The 10,557-nt window shown below is 45.1% G+C and overlaps 1 long non-coding RNA gene across 1 annotated transcript in view; it reads right to left on the bottom strand.

The window, feature by feature from the left end:
* Window positions 1-4,140: 4,140 nt before the first annotated feature.
* The window catches only part of LOC144267457 (uncharacterized), a 28,726-nt gene continuing 22,309 nt past the window's right edge, over window positions 4,141-10,557 (bottom strand). The window contains exon 3 of the long non-coding RNA XR_013346619.1: window positions 4,141-4,213. This is a non-coding gene — a long non-coding RNA (uncharacterized LOC144267457). The remainder of the gene's footprint in view (window positions 4,214-10,557) is intronic.

Below are 10,557 nucleotides of genomic sequence, written 5' to 3'. Positions count from 1 at the left end.
TTTTTTCACACAACACATAGTCAATCTGTGGAACTCCTTGTTATACTATAAGACTATAACAGGGTTCAAAAAAGAACTAGATAAATTCATGGAGGATAGGTCCATCAATGGCTATTAGCCAGGATGGGCAGGGATGGTGTCCCTAGACTCTGTTTGCTAGAAGCTGGGAGTGGACCACTGGGAATGGATCATTTGATGATTACCTGTTCTGTTCATTCCCTCTGGGGGACTTGGCCACTGTTGGAAGACAGGATGCTGGGCTAGATGGACCCTTGGTCTGACCCAGTATGAACACTCTTATGTTCTTCGAAGGCACCATCAGTCCATGGTCTGTTTGACTTATTTGCACTAGAGCTGACACAGAGTTTCTCTGCTCTGTGGCTCCCAGGGGCTTTTGTAAGAACTGGGGATCGTCCTAAGCCGCAATTTCTCTTTCCGTGTAGTGCTTTGTGGAGTTTAAAAGCTGTGAGATGACTGCAATTCAGTGCTACAGTTAGTGAAGTATTTCAGGATGAAAGGGGCATTATAAATGCAAATTATTAAAACTCTTGCCAGCAGAATTACTCACTTATTAAAGCTTTTTTCTTTTATACTTATTTCTGGTTTCAGACTATTAAAGGAAAAGAGCAGTTGGGGTTTAAATGGTTCAAATAACAAAGCACATGAAAAGTACTATAGAAAGTTTTAAGATGTACTAAGTGCTGTTAAAGGTCTGTTCAATCATATCACTTCCTCAGAGGGGAAATCAGCTTCAACTAAAATATTACAGCTAATTTCCTTGGGTGCAAGCATTTGCAAATTAATGATAATGACATAGCAAGAATTGGGAAATTGGAATCTATTAAACCAGCATTGAGACAACATCTGAACAGCTGACATTTTTCATCTAGTCTAATATAAAGGTCTCTTCTCAGAATCAAAGTCAGGGCCAGTTTAATGAGCAATACCAGCTGAAACCTTAGTATTTTATTAACCCAAATTAATATTGGGCTTCACAATTTGCAAAAAAAGCCTACAAGCATAAAGAAAATGGAAAATTATCTTTCCTTTACTTGAGGAGTCTTCAAGAAACTGAGGTTAGAGCTGAAACAGTTTTATTAAATCTAGTAGATTAATATGAGATAGCACAATATTAACTGAATTGACCATAAACCCAAGATTATGGATTTCCTGCAGGAGTTGAATGTGCCTCTAGCTTTGCAATACACACATTCTTTGTGTCGGGGTTACATTAGAATATGTAATTTTTTTTAAATCATACACATGAGGGAAATCCAGCCTCATTATCCATGGCTGTAGAGATCTTCATATTGGTTCCACTGCATGAGTAAGTGGTGGGAAGGCTGCAGATGGAAGGTTGTGTATATCCCCTAAACAGAGCTAAGCCTTCGTCCTACTGAACAGCTGCAGAAAGTAAAGGTGGGCAAACCATGGAAGAGTTAGGAGCAATTAGTTTGCTACTGCAGAAATATGTGTCATTGCCCTCAATATAGGGGCCATCCGGAGGATTTGTACAGGCCACTTCAGTCTGTACTCCTGGAGTCACTCTGCAGCCTGGCACGCATTGAGGATTATGTTTTTCCACAACAGACCGAAGCTCAACCCAGCAACTGTGGATTGGACCCTTGGTGTAGTTCAGACCCCAGAACCTGCACCCCCAGCCAGAGCCCTCACCCCCTCCCACACCCCAACCCCTTTCCCCAGCCCTGTGAATATGAGTGAGGGTGGGGGACAGCAAGCAACAGAGAGAGGGGATGGAGAGAGTGGGGGCATGGCCTTGGAGAAGGGGAGGGGTAAGAGAGTTTGGTTTTCTGCAATCAATGTGGATTTACTATTTAAACTGCTCTGGTGTACTTTGATACAATTCTAAGTGCTGTCCTGGTTTTAGTATTTCTTATTATTCCACTGATGGACATATGTAACATCAACAGATCCCAGTCATGGACAGGTGAGATCAAACCTGGGGCTCTGGAGCTAAATGCATGAGCCTCTGCTACATGAGTTAAAAGTCACATGGCTATTAGCTAAGGCTGTCACCGATTCATTAATCTCAAAGTGGTCTTGGTCCCACTAGTGGGGACAGAACACCACACCCAGGAGATAGTAGCAGCAGAAAAAGCTACAGAAGTAGGTTCTGAAGTTGAGAGCATTTACACTTTGGTAGCCTGTCTGAGGTGTGCTTGGCATCTTTATACTACAAAAACATAACGCAGTATTTTCTGATACTGAATATCAGGGTTTCAGATACCTCCAATGGAGAGAAATATACTACAGAGATGTGGAGAAACAGAAGGGCTGGAAAATGTTTAATCCAAACTAGTATTTGTTATATATCTTCAGTTAAGCCATTTTCAGTAATAATCACAAAAACAGAACTGGAGGCCTTAACTTACATTGTTCAGAATGCATCTGTTATGTTTGAGTTGTACCAAGAATGTTTTTAAAGACACTTTTGACATGAGCAAAAGTTACCCAAATGAGTTAGGTACGATTAATTTCAATTGAATGTTTATGATCAATAACACACCAAACATGGTGGGAAATGAACAGTGAAAGGGTTAATCAAGAATGTGCTTCTGGATTACATACTGGAATTTGGTGCCCTAAAAATGGGTTTAATGTAAAATCTTGGGCTCATCCTAATTTCTCCTCTGCTTCTTCCTTTGAGTCACCTAAGATAATAAAGGAGATGTATCTTTAAGTGGCTGAAGATCTGTCCAACTCACAGTTAAGAGCCATAAGGGACATCTGCTGTGAAACAATCAAATGTTTTTGCAACCGTATTTTTTTTAAAAAACAAACACTTGTCTGGAAACTCTGGACTCACTTAAATAGAATGATCATATTTTTTAATAAACCAATGACCTTTTACATAGAAAACAGATTTCATGTTTTCCTGGTATATAATATTGTATGTGCCTGCCTGCAAAACAAAGTGAAATAGAAGTCAAGTATCCCGTCATGTCATAGTACTTACATTGACTACTGTCATTCTCTATTGGGATAGCTCCCCTTGTGGAAAGCAGTTATCAATCTGACAAATTAACTGACTAAAATATCAACATTTCCCTGTTGGGACCCTCTGTTTTTAATCTAATCTGTTTGACAGTTCTGGCTACAAGTGAATTAGACTTTTTGGATTCCCTTTATTCCCTAGTCAAATAATCTATTTCCCAAAGCAGTCACAACCTATGTTTGTCTAATCCAGGGGTAGGCAAACTTTTTGGCCCAAGGGCCACATCGAGGTTGAAAAACCTGTATGGAGGGCTGGGTAGGGAAGGCTGTGCCTCCTCAAACAGCCTGGAATCCATCCCCTATCCACCCCTCCACTTCCCGCCCCCTGACTGTGCCCCTCAGAGCCGCCAACCCATCCAACCCCCTCTGCTCCTTGTCCCCTGACCGCCCCCTCCCAGGACCCCCTCCCCCTAACCGGCCCCTGGGACTCCACCCCATATCCAACCCCCCTGCTCCCTGTCCCCTATCCACACCCCTGCCCCCTGACAGGCCCCCCAGGACTCCCACACCTATCCAGTCTCCCCCTGCTCCCTGTCCCCTGACTGCCCCCTGGGACTCCCTGCTCCTTATCCAACGCCCCCACTCCTCATCCCCTTACCATGCTGCTCAGAGTAGCAGGAGCTCGCAGCCTGACCGGAGCCAGCCATGCCATGGTGCTGCCCGGTAGGAGCAGCAGGCCAGAGCACTGGCGGCACGGTGAGCTGAGGCTGTAGGAGAGGGAGGACAGCGTGGAAGGGGCCGGGCGCTAGCCTCCCCGGCCGGGAGCTCAAGGGCTGGGCAGGATGGACCCATGGGCCAGATGTGGCCCACGGGCTGTAGTTTGCCCACCTCTCGTCTAATCTCTGCTCAGGAAAGGCCAGGGGTGAAAGTAAGCTGGTATGGGCCGGTAAGGCATACCAGGGAAAAAAGTGCAGCAGCATACCGGTAAGAAAGTGGCTGAAGCATTCAGTAGTGGCTTACTTTCACCTCTTTAGGCTGCATAATAGCTTAAACTTAGAGCCAATAAAAGCCTGGAAAGTGAAAACTCACTGTTTCTCTCCTCCCCCTTTCTCTGGCCAGGCTGCAGAAGGCGGCTAGGCTCTGCGCTTCACCCCCATCTCGCATTCAGCAGTGACTGCAGCTCCTCTCCAGCTTGCAGCCCAGCTTTTGGGTTTCTGGGAGCTGCTTAATGGTGTCCTGCCCTGGGGGGCTGTTGGTCCTACAGTGAAAAGATATCTTTGAGAGATCCATTCATACTGTACATATACATTTAGAACATACATGTATCAGAGATATAGGTCTGTCAAGCAAGACAAAAAGATTTTGTTTTTACAAGAAGACATTCACGTGGTTGTTCCAAACATTAGCTTTGAGTGCTATACCGCCACATGGTAACCACACAAGCTTGCTTCTTATTGGTCAAGTCTTGTCAGGCACGCAATTAACTGTAGGACAGCAAGTTGTGGGGGAAAATGCAGCTTAAGACGATATACATTCAATAGACCCTAACAGGTATGTTTAAACATAAGTGAGGAAATGGGGGATTGTCAGTCAAAAAGAACAGCAACAAATGAAGACGCTGAAACTAGTTATCCACAGGGAAAAAAACACTGACACTTTTACAATCTTTGTCATGTGGGAGCAGCAGCCACCACAAAGAGGAGACAAATGAAACTGCTAAATTGCCTGGTAAGAAAATTGATATTCCACCACCATACCTTGCTGAGTGGTCAAAAACGCAATTTGAGGAGTTCAAAAAGAAAAAGCTACTGGCTTTTTGCTTCAGGTGGTAAACTTGGGTGCACAGTATGTCACAACGTTTCTGATTTGAATCTGCATTCTGCAAGAGGGGTTAACTTCTCTGCAAACTGGGCCTCTTGTGAAATATCCTCGTATGGAGAGAATAAAGAGACAGAGCTGCCCTCCCTTTACAAAAAAAAAAAAAAAAGGAACATAAGAAATCTGCAGCTTCATATGGAGACTGAAAAAATTCAAGCCATGGCTAAAAAATCTTAATCTGAATGCTAAAAGTGAAGCAGCATTTGAAACTACTGCTCGTGTATTCTGAGCAGCCTACTACATTGCCAAAACAAATCAACCACTCAGTGACCACGAGAGCCTCACTGACCTACAGAAAATCAACGGAATTGAAATGGCACGTTTGTTGCCGAGTAGAACAGTTTGTGTAGATGTAATCAATCATATCCACTGAAATGATAAAAGAATGGTCAGCAAAATCATCAATAAGTCAAAAATTATAGTACTTGTCGATGAATCGACTACTCTCGCTGAAAACTCAACTCTTATTTTTTTGAAAGCCAGTACAGATGGAATTATGAGGCCACTTATGTTTCCCCTGGACTCGATTGAGCTGCAAAGCTCAACAGCAGCAGCCATTAAATGGGAAATTTTAAAATGCTTGCTGCGTTGTGAGTTCACTAAAGAACTATTATTGGAAGTGTTGATCAGCTTTTGTAGTGACGGTGCAAATGAGATGTTAGGAGTCAAAGCTGGTGTTGGAAAACTACTACAAATGGACTTTCCTAATGTGATATTATGGTATTGTCTCAATCACAGACTGGAACTTGCTGTTGATGAAGCTTTAGAAGTCACCGTAGGTACAAATGACTTGCCTTTTTTGGATGTATTATATTCCTTGCACAATCACCAAAAAAACTCTCATGAACTGAATGCTCATGTCAATAAATTACACATTGTACTTCAAAAAATCAGCAGTGTTCAATTTAAGGTTAGTGGTGTCAATGTGGAGAGCAGTCAGTGTAGTGTGGCAAACATACACTGCTTTGGCAAAACACTTTGAGGCAGCCCCACAAGACCGGTCAAGAGTCGGAAGCGAACGTATTAAATTTCGAGGACTACACTCAAAGCTGTGTTCTGTAAATTTCATCAGAAGCCTTTCTTTAATGCTGGATGTGCTGACAGAACTGAAGAACTTCTCATTCTTGTAACATCTCAGACAGGACCATTCCAAAAGCAGACAACCTAATGAAAACATACATCAAGAGAACCGAACGTCTAAAAACAGACCCAGGAGTTCACTCTATAGAAGTTCAGCAGGCTGAACAATCCATGATGTTCAAAACCAGCAAATTAAATGGTGCTGGAAAGCCCCAGAATCAACTCATCTCAATTCATTCAAGCAGTCATTGACAACATTAGGACAAAACTATTCACAACTGCCTCAAACAAAGCCTATCAAAGCACATGCGAAGAAAGGGCTTCCAATTATAAGAACTTAATTAACAATTTGTCGGTTTTGAACCCTGAAACATGGCAAGAGAATCCAAAGAATCCCCACTTTGGAGAAAAGGAAATAAGAGCATTGGCTGATCAACTGAGAATCAACCAACAGGAAACACACTTGGGATTTGTGGAATTCAAGGCTTCTGAAGGAAAAAAAATATTCCTGGAAAACTTAAACTCATCCTTGCAGTGGACACCCTTGCTGCTAGCAACGCTGACTGCAGAAGGGGATTCAGTGCGATGAACATAATTACAATGAAACAGACTGTACTTACCACTAGTCATGTGGTGGACTTGCTATTAATTTCATGTGTGGGACCTCCTTATACTCAGTGGAATCCCATGCCATATATGAAATTGTGGCTTGGAAAGCGCTGACGTGGCCTTCAAAGGCACATTCATCTCAAGACATGGCATGACAACAGAGAGAGAGCAGCGAGGTCAGCTGTACGGCCCAACGTGGGAGTTTCTATAAGGATGCTTTGCTCCGTCCAGTCCCTCCCATGGATGCCCCTTTCCTGCCCCTGCTGGCGCCTTCTACATGCCAGGACTGAGCTGGAGGCTGGGGCGGCTTTGCTGTGGGTAATGGTTCCCCTTGGAGCTGCAGCCCTCACCTGCCACCCCCTACTGTGTGTGTTGCTGCTGCATGTCCCCCTGGACCTCTGTCTCCTCCCCTGCCTCCCGGGCAGCTCCTGTGCATGGCTCTCTCCTGCAGCCTGGCAGAGCAGCAGCTGCTGAGGCCTAAAGTTTTCCTGGGGACACCATTAAGCAAAAAACAACCCAAAAGCTGCGTGCCCACAGATGTGCTGGCGGTGCCCAGCCAGACCTTGCCTCTTGCAGAAGTTCCTGAGGTGTTAACTGCGGAAACACAGTCTCCCTCATCCCCCCCACCCCCACCCTCAAAAGGGCTCTGCTGCCCACCCCACTCCAGAGTCCCAGGCTGCGCACCTGAAGAATGCCCCCAGCCCCTGGAATGGGTGGTTGCTTGCTTGCACAAGGACAGTAAATATCAGTAATATTGTATGTATGTGTATGAATGTGTCACAAACAATGCAGCTGCAGCCTGCAGCCAACTAGCAGCAAACCCTGCAAACAGCCCTTGCGGGCTGCTGCCTGCAGAGAGCTAGCAGATGCCGCTGCGCCTGGCACTGGGCTAGGCCCTCCAAGGAGCAAGTAACCAAGGTAAAAACCACAGCCAGCCAGCCAGGGGGCAGGGAGCTGTGCTGCGCCATGCCCGCCAGTGCCCCACCTGCCCTAGACCCTCCCAATTTCCTAGCAAGTTAACAGATCTCAGGGATAGTTTAATCTCCCTCCCAGGCACATAAAAGAGTGCAGGGGGCACACCAATGGGTGGCTAGTAGTAGGGTGAAGGAGAATTGAATTAAGAACAACTGAAATAGCCTTCATTAAATGTACAAGGTACTTAGAGAAAATTTTGTCAGTTTCAGCCTCCGCACTCCTCAGGACACTGAAACAAAACAAAAAGATCTGAGATCCTTAGGACATTTCAGGTGTTTAAGTCAATATATAAATAGGTTGGAGTGGAAAATATTTTTTCTTTCAAAGGTGGCACAATAATTTCCCTGAATATCCAGTTTTCCCCACCAATCTTTGTGGTTTTGTCTATCAGGCTATTTGCTTTCCCTATGATTCTTTAGTTGCTTAGCAAAATTTCTTTGCCAAAAATAAGCCCCAATCATCATGATACATCTTCCCATCATGTTCTCCATGTTTTTTTTAAAGTAACATTTCAAGGAGGATCTGCAAGCAGTCTGGGCATCACAACCATCCTCTGATGGGGAGGAAATGGGATAGATTTGAACTTGGAAATGGTCCCTGATTCTAATTGTATTTGTTTATTATTGGTTCCCCAATCCAGGGCAGAAAAGAACTGCCCCTTGGTCACACCAACTGTGACATAAATAAGGATGCCAGAAATGGCCCCTAATCCTGTGGGTTGAACCGCAAAGGGAGCAGCTGAGTTTAAGCTGTTATGCAGGCACCCTGGGCAGGCTTCTCCCTCGGCCAGTCCCTGTCCTCCCTGCCGCAAACTGGAGAGGAGCCGCAGCAGCTGCTGCTGCATGCAAGGCAGGGGTGAAGTGCGGAGCCTAGCCGCCTTCTGCAGCCTGGCCGGAGGAGGAGGAAGGGTGAGGGGAGAAATGCAACAGTGAGTTTTCACTTTTCAGGCTTATTCCAATATTAAAGTTTCATTAGAGACAGTATTGGTTGTAGTAGCTTTAATTTCTATATCTAAGTCATGCAAAGGGAGGTATCCATGAAGTATGTAGGAGAGGTGGGTTGCTTGTGATACAACCATACCAGTAAGAAATGTAAATTACTTTCACAGTTGGGAAAGGCCAACATTATCATTACACGGAACGTGAGCAAACTTCACACCCAGTATAGAAAATCCTATTAGAAAAGTTACTAGCGTGAAGAGGGGCACAAGTAGCTAGCTGCACATAGCAGAGTTTCCCATCAGCTAAAAACAAAGGACAAGACAACTTCTGAAATGTACTGTCTACATTCTAGTGGAGTGGTCCTCAAACTTTTGAGAATTGCACTCTCCCTTACCCTTGTCTGTGCCACCTGGGAGCTGAGAACAGGGCCGCAGCTGCGGAGGTGGGGAAGGGAACGCATACAGAGGTATGGAGGCTGAGGTTGGGGCCGCAGCTGGGGGTAGGTCTAGGGCTAGGACAGAGCTGCGGTCAGGGCCCAAGGCTGGGGGGGGCATAAGCCTGAGGAGAGCTGCAGCCAGGCTGCTGAGAGGAACAGCAGCTGAGCCTGCGGCCAGGTGTGGCTCCGCTCCTAGACCTGTCCCTGCTCCCAGCCTCAGGCCTGGGCCGAGAATGGAGCTGCAGCCAGCGGCTAAGACTGGGGGCAAGGCCAGCAGCAGACTCATGCCGAGGCTGGGGACAGGGAGATGGAGATGTGGCTGTGGGCAGGACCAAAGCAGAGCTGGAGGCAGAGAGGGGCTGGATGACACTTCCTCCTTACACACATGGGGGCTAGCCCAGGCCCCTGCACAGATTCCTCCGTGCCCCCCTTTAGGGGGGGCATGTGCCACAGTTTGGGGACCTCTGTTCTAGAGGGAGCACCTCTAAAATCATTTATTCCTTGAGGGGCTGTGTAGTCTGGAGAAATGAGCAAAAGGTTTGGAGCCAGGATGTCTTGAGTTGTAATCAGCTATTTGGACAAGGTACTTACCCATGTTGTCCATTTCCCATATTAAAATATCTACTTCTCAGAGATGCTGTTAACTTTTATAGAAGCTTACTATCCTCCTCAGTTGCATCTCGTAGTCAGCAGTGCTTAACTAAGAAAAAAAGAACCTTCTACTACTCAGAAATACAGTTGTACTGTAAAAATACTTCATCACTCAGTGTGACCAACTCTTGCCACTTTTTATTGCAAATCTTGTCATTTTTGGTGTTTTGCTTAAATCCCCAACTCCTGTAATCATGTGAAAATTTCAGCTTTTATTCTAAGAGTTGCTAGCCCTCACGGTTGTGGAGAAACATTCAAAAACATGAACGAAGTGCATTCTAAAGTCTCAAACTAGAAGGTGAATAAAAAGAATCTACAATGAATTCTAACATATTGATTTTTAGTCAGACTCAAGATATTTCTTAATGCTTGTCAGTATTGCACTTTTAAGTCATTCTCCTACCTTCACTCTATTCTGTTGCAGACTGACAGAGGGCAGCATTGTTACTTCATGAGCTGATGGCAAAATCATTCCAAGAGACAAGCAGGAAATTTTTGCAGAAACATATTTATCTTCAAACCTTCTGTGTCATGAGCTCTTTTTAACCAGTTTGTTTTTCAAATTACTACTTGGGATCAACATTTTGTTACAGCTAGTGTGCCCAGTTAAATCATCTTTTAGTCTCTCCAATAGCATCCTGTACCACAGAATCATTTAATTGATCTATTCATTACTTCTCTTCTGTGATGTTACAAATGTGCTCTCGTCATGAAAGCATACAGACATAAACCCAGTTTCACTGTCCTAGGAGGTTTCCCCCCTTCATGTTGGGGACTTGTCTACTGGGATAGTGCCAGTGTGGCCCAGTCTCCTTCTCTCATAGGACACCTGTCTGTTGTTGATGGACCCAATGGCTGGATCCCATGTGCTTCTAAGCCCTCGGGGTTTGGGTACTGACTAGTCCACTCTTCCTCACTCTGCACCTCTCAGGTACACTTCCAGGTCCAGACCCAGTGTCTGACACCTTTCTTGGGCAGTGGTAACTCACAGTCTGGCTCCAGAACCTTAGACTCCAGAACGAATGCCCCAGC

This window comes from Eretmochelys imbricata, chromosome 7 (assembly GCF_965152235.1).
Source record: "Eretmochelys imbricata isolate rEreImb1 chromosome 7, rEreImb1.hap1, whole genome shotgun sequence".
NCBI lineage: Eukaryota > Metazoa > Chordata > Testudines > Cheloniidae > Eretmochelys > Eretmochelys imbricata.
The sequence above is the reverse complement of the archived record's forward strand: the minus strand, read 5'-3'. Positions and strand labels throughout refer to the sequence as shown.